This window comes from Panulirus ornatus, chromosome 38 (genome assembly GCF_036320965.1).
Source record: "Panulirus ornatus isolate Po-2019 chromosome 38, ASM3632096v1, whole genome shotgun sequence".
NCBI lineage: Eukaryota > Metazoa > Arthropoda > Malacostraca > Decapoda > Palinuridae > Panulirus > Panulirus ornatus.
The window spans coordinates 20,521,702-20,528,111 of NC_092261.1; positions in this window are offsets into that span (position 1 = coordinate 20,521,702).

The window sequence follows — 6,410 nt, forward strand, 5'->3', positions numbered from 1 at the left end:
ATTTTCTTATATATATATATATTATATATATATATATTATATATATATATATATATATATATTATATATATATATATATTATAATATATATATTATAATATATATTATATTGGAAAGGATCACATATTTTTTCGCGTGTTCATAGTTATTCCAATGAGTTCATGGGGAAGATGATACATTAAGTTCCAAGGGCACTTTCGTATAATAATCACATCATCAGGGTGGAGACAAGAGAGAAATATATGTCAGTTGATTATACATCGAAGAGACGAAGCTAGAAGCCATTTTGGTAAACATGGTGATTGTCCAAAACATGCAACGAGCGGTCATTACTTTTTCACTTTTTATAAATTTTTTGGGACAATTTAAGTTATCGAATTTGATAGTCCATCTACTTTATATTAAGAATTATAATTCTTGGTGTATTCAGTAATAGAAAATTCAATGATATTTTCTCTTGGTTCTACAGTTAGAGTAAGAATGAGATGGCATTACTCAGTCAATTCTATGATCAGAGTTTCTAACGTGATTAAACTAGGCATTTGATCTTGTCCCGTTCTTATCATTATATCTATGTTTCTTGCTTAAGTCTAATAAAAAGATCCTTTCTAGTCTGACCAACATGAAATTTTTCACTAATTCCACAAGGCCATTTTATAGATGCACACAAGAGAAATTTTCTGGTGGATTCCTGATTAGATATTCTTTTAGTATTGATTGTTGCTAAAGGGAACATGGACATTAATAGGTATTTGAGCAACATGGGATATGAAAAGTGAAAATTATTCAAGAGGGGAGATCTAAAAGTTCTTGGTGTCAATGGACGGTTGGACTCAACTATAGTGATTTCTTTGCTAACTTAAGGGACTTATCGATGAAAGATTAATTAGATCCAATAGAATATATCTTCTAAAAACTCAACATCAATAAACTCTGGACTGCAAATACGTAATGCCCTAAGGAACTTAGATTGAAATGATATCATGTTGAGATGAGTAATAATGGATATATGAGCATACATTGGTAGGTTCTGTATATGGTAAACTTAAACTTGTTTCCTTGCTTATGGATCATGCAATCTGATAAATGGTAACATACCATTATTTTAATTTTCTACAGAAAATTTTGATGGAAGTACTAAATTGTTAATTAAGGGAAGAAATATTTGTAAATTTTCATTTGTTGAACCAAACACAAAGAACATCATCTACCATACCTAAACCAAATTGCATTAGAAGGTAAAAATTCCTTTTGTGATTTTGTTTCAAAAAATTCCATATAAAGATTGCTTAGTTACAAGTAAAAGAGGGTTACCCATTGTCATACCAAAATTTCGAGCATAGAATCTCCATTGAATTGAAATTAAACGTCTTTTATACACAATTTCATCAGTTCAATGAAAACAAACTGAAACAGATAAATGAATATCATCCAAGACATCAATTAAATATTCTAAAAGGTCATCAATTGGAACTTTAGTGAAAAGTAAGGATACATCAAAGCTAAACTGGTTTGAAATCAAAATTAACATTGATATTGTTTAGCTTGTTGACTACATGTACATTGTTCACAATATTTAAAATTTGATACCTTACGCACTAAACGGCTTAATAAAGAAACTAACATTTTACAATTTATATGTGATGGAGCCTACTGAACTCACTATAGGTGTTGCTGGAAACTTCTGTTTATGTTGTTTGATAAGTCCATACACATATGGCAATTGAAGGGGGACAAAGATGATAAACTTTTGATAAGAAAACTATTACCTTTCAACAACAGCTTCATTTCTCTATTGAAATGAGAATTAATGCTTCTATGGGATTTTTACTAAGTTAGTATATGTTGTGTCATCATTTAGAAGATCATTTCATTTTATATAAATAGTTACTTTTGTCTAAAATCAAAAAGTGTTGGGCTTATCTGCTTCAGTAATATGTTATCCTTGTTTTTTTTAAGGTATTTATAGCTCTTATAAATCTTTTATGGTAATTAGGTTCCACTTGTTTTGACAAACTGGCATTACACTAAACCTTTATAGAGATTAATTTCATCATTACTTAAATTACTGCATTTCTCTAAATTACAAAAAGACTGTGACATCAGCACAGCGGGCCTTCCCCGTTTGAGCACAAAAAACTTCAACCAATGCCTTTGGCACACAAGGAATCCTTTAAGTTTTGTGTGCTCTGAAAGGGAACCCAGCTGTGTTGATGTCACAAGTCCTTTTATAAATTTTCGTGTGTGGACGTGTGTGGGTATATATATATATATTATATATATATTATATATAAAATATATATATATAATATATATTATATATATATTATATATTATATATATTATATATATATATATATTATATATATTATATATATATTTATAATAATAATATTATATATAATATATATATATAATATATATATATAATATATTATATTATATATATAATATATATATATATATATATAGGGTTGAGGGTCAAGTCAATTGGGAGGTGAGTTTGAATGGAGAAAAACTGGAGGAAGTGAAGTGTTTTAGATATCTGGGAGTGGATCTGGCAGCGGATGGAACCATGAAAGCGGAAGTGGATCATAGGGTGGGGGAGGGGGCGAAAATTCTGGGAGCCTTGAAGAATGTGTGGAAGTCGAGAACATTATCTCGGAAAGCAAAATGGGTTTTGTTTGAAGGAATAGTGGTTCCAACAATGTTTGTTGGTTGCGAGGCTTGGGCTATGGATAGAGTTGTGCGCAGGAGGATGGGTGTGCTGGAAATTTAGATGTTTGAGGACAATGTATGGTGTGAGGTGGTTTGATCGGGGTAAGTACGTAAGGGTAAGAGAGAGTGTGGAAATAAAAAGAGCGTGGTTGAGAGAGCAGAAGAGGGGTGTTTTGAAATGGTTCGGGGCACATGGAGAGAATGAGTGAAGAAAGATTGACCAAGAGAATATATGTGTCGGAGGTGAAGGGAACGAGGAGAGAGAGGGAAACCAAATTGGAGGTGGAAAGATGGAGTGAAAAAGATTTTGTGTGATCGGGGCCTGAACATGCAGGGGTGAAAGGAGGGCAAGGAATAGAGGAATTGGAGCGATGTGGTATCCGGGGTTGACGTGCTGTCAGTGGATTGAATCAGGGCATGTGGGGCGACTGGGGTAACCATGGAAAGCTGTGTAGGTATGTATATTTGCGTGTGTGGACGTATGCATATAATGTGTATGGGGGTGGGTTGGGCCATTTCTTTCGTCTGTTTTCTTTTGCGCTGTCCCGCTAACCGGGAGACAGCGACAAAGTAAAATATGTAAATATATAAATAAATATATATATATATATATTATATATATATTATATATATATATATATATATATATATATATATAATATTATATTATATATATATACTATATATATATATATATATATATATATATTCAGTGTTGTAAATGGATATTGTGAAGAGCTTTGTAGATTTATTTGCTGAAAAAGGACTGTGATTGGGAACAATTGGTTTAAAAAGCGAGATATACATAAGCATACGTTTGTATCGTAGGAGAGATGGCCAGAGGTTTATTGGATTACGTGTTAATTGACAGGCGCGCGAAAGAGAGAGCTTTTGGACGTTAATGTGCTGAGATGGTGCAACTGGAGGGATGTTCTGATCATTATCCTCTGGAGGCGAAGTTGAAGATTTGTAAGGGTTTTCAGAAAAGAAGAGAGAATGTTGGGGTGAAGAGAGTGGTGAGAGTAAGTGAGTTAGGGAAGGAGACTTCTGTGAGGATAGTACCAGGAGAGACAAAGTACAGATGGAAAAAGATGAGAACAAAGGAGGTAAGAGGAGTAGGGGAGGAATGGGATGTATTTAGGGAATCAGTGATGGATTGCGCAAAAGAGCTTGTGGCATGATAAGCGTGGGAGTGGGTTGCTTAGAAGGGGTAGTGAGTAGTGTGATGAAAAAGAAGATTATTAGTGGAAAGAGAAGAGAGAGGCATTTGGACGATTTTTGTAGGGAAAAAAATATGTAAATGAGTGGGAGATGTATAAAAAGAAAGAGGCAGGAGGTCAAGAGAAAGGTGCAAGAGGTTGAAAAAGTTGGCAAATGAGAGTTGGGGTGAGAGAGTATCATTGAATTTTAAGGAGAATAAAAAGATGATTTGGAAGGAGGTAAACAAAGTGCGTAAGACAAGGGGCAAATGGGAACTTCAGTGAAGGGGGCAAATGGGGATGTGATAACAAGTGGTGGTGATGTGGAGAGATAGAGTGAGTATTTTGAATGTTTGTTGAATATGTTTTCATGATAGAGTGGCAGTATATAGGGTGTTTTGGTCGAGGTGGTGTGCAAAAGTCAGATGGTGAGGGAAAATGATTTGGTAAATAGAGAAGAGGAGGTAAAATCGTTGTGGAAGATAAAAGCCGGCAAGGCAGCAGGTTTGGATGGTATTGCAGTGGAAATTTATTAAAAAAGGGGGTGACTGTATTGTTGACTGGTTGGTAAGATAATTTAATGTATATATGATTCATGGTGCGGTGCCTGAGGATTGGCGGAATGCTTGCATAGTGCCATTCTACAAGGGAAGGGGGATAAGAGTGAGTGCTCAGATTTCAGAGATATAAGTTTGTGAGTATTCATGGTAAATCATTATGGTAGGGTATTGATGAGAGGGTGAAGGCAGGTACAGAGCATCAGATTGGGGAAGAGCAGTGTGGTTTCAGAAGTGGTAGAGATGTGTGGATCAGGTTGTTTGCTTTGAAGAATGATTTTGAGAAATACTTAGAAAAGCAAATGGATTTGTATGTAGCATTTATGGATCTGGAGAAGGCATATGATAGAGGTGATGGAGATGCTCTGAGGAAGGTATTAAGAATATATGGCGTGGGAGGCAAGTTGTTAGAATCAGTGAAAATTTTTTATCGAGGATGTAAGGCATGTGTACGTGTAGGAAGAGGAGGAAAGTGATTGGGTCTCAGTGATTGTAGGTTTGCGGCAGGGGTGTGTGATGTCTCCATGGTTGTTTAATTTGTTTATGGATGGGTTTGTTAGGGAGGTAAATGCAAGAGTTTTGGAAAGAGGAGCAAGTATGCATGTCTGTTGTGGATGAGAGAGCTGGGAAGTGAGTCAGTTGTTGTTCGCTGATGATACAGCGCTGGTGGTTGATTCATGTGAGAAACTGCAGAAGCTGGTGGACTGAGTTTTGCTAAAGTCTGTGAAAGAAGAAAGTTAAGGGTAAATGTGAATAAACAGCACGGGAGTTGATCTGGTACAGATGGAACCATGGAAGCGGAAGTGAATCATAGGGTGGGGGAGGGGGCGAAAATTCCGGAAAACCTCAATTATGTGTGGAAGTTCGAGAACATAATTTTGGAAGCAAAAATGGGTATGTTTGAAGGAATAGTGTTTCCATCAATGTTGTATGGCTGCGAGGCGTGGGCTATGGATATGAGTTGTGCGTAGGAGGGTGGATGTGTTGGAAATGATGTGTTTGAGGACAATATGTGGTGTGAGGTGGTTTGATGAGTAAGTATATAAGGTAAGAGAGATGTGTGGAAATGGAAAAGGGTGTGGTTGAGAGAGCAGAAGAGGATGTTTTGAAATGGTTTTGGTCACATGGAGAGAATGTGTGTGAGGAAAGATTGACCAAGAGGATATATTGTGTCAGAGGTGGAGGGAACGAGGAGAGTGGAAGACCAAATTGGATGTGGAAAGATGAAGTGAAAAAAGATTTTGGTGATCGGGGCCTGTACATGCAGAGGGGAAAGGCGTGCGAGGACCAGAGTGAATTTGGAACGATGTGTATACCGGGGCTGACGTGCTGTCAATGGATTGAACCAGGGTATGTGAATGCATCGGGGGTAAACCATGGAAAGGTCTGTGTGGCCTGGATGTGGAAAGGGAGCTGTGGTTTCGGTGCATTATTACATGACAGTTAGAGACTGAGTATAATCGAATTGGGCCTTTTATTGTCTTTTCCAAGCGCTACCTCGCACACATGAGGGGGGAGGGATTTGTTTATACCATGTGTGGCGAGGTGGCGATGGGAATGATAAAGGCGACAGTATGAATTATTTATATGTGTATATATGTGTATATATAATATATATATATTTATAATATATATATATATTATATATATTATATACATTTTACATTCATGTATATATATATATATTTTATATATATATATATAATATTTACATTTATGCTTATATATATATTATATATATATATATATATATATATATATATATATATTATTATATATTTATATTATATTCCCTGGGGGATAGGGGAGAAAGAATACTTCCCACGTATTCCCTGCGTGTCGTAGAAGGCGACTAAAAGGGAAGGGAGCGGGGGGCTGGAAATACCTCCCCTCTCGTTTTTTTTTTTTTTTTTTTTTTTTTTTTTTCAAAAAGAGG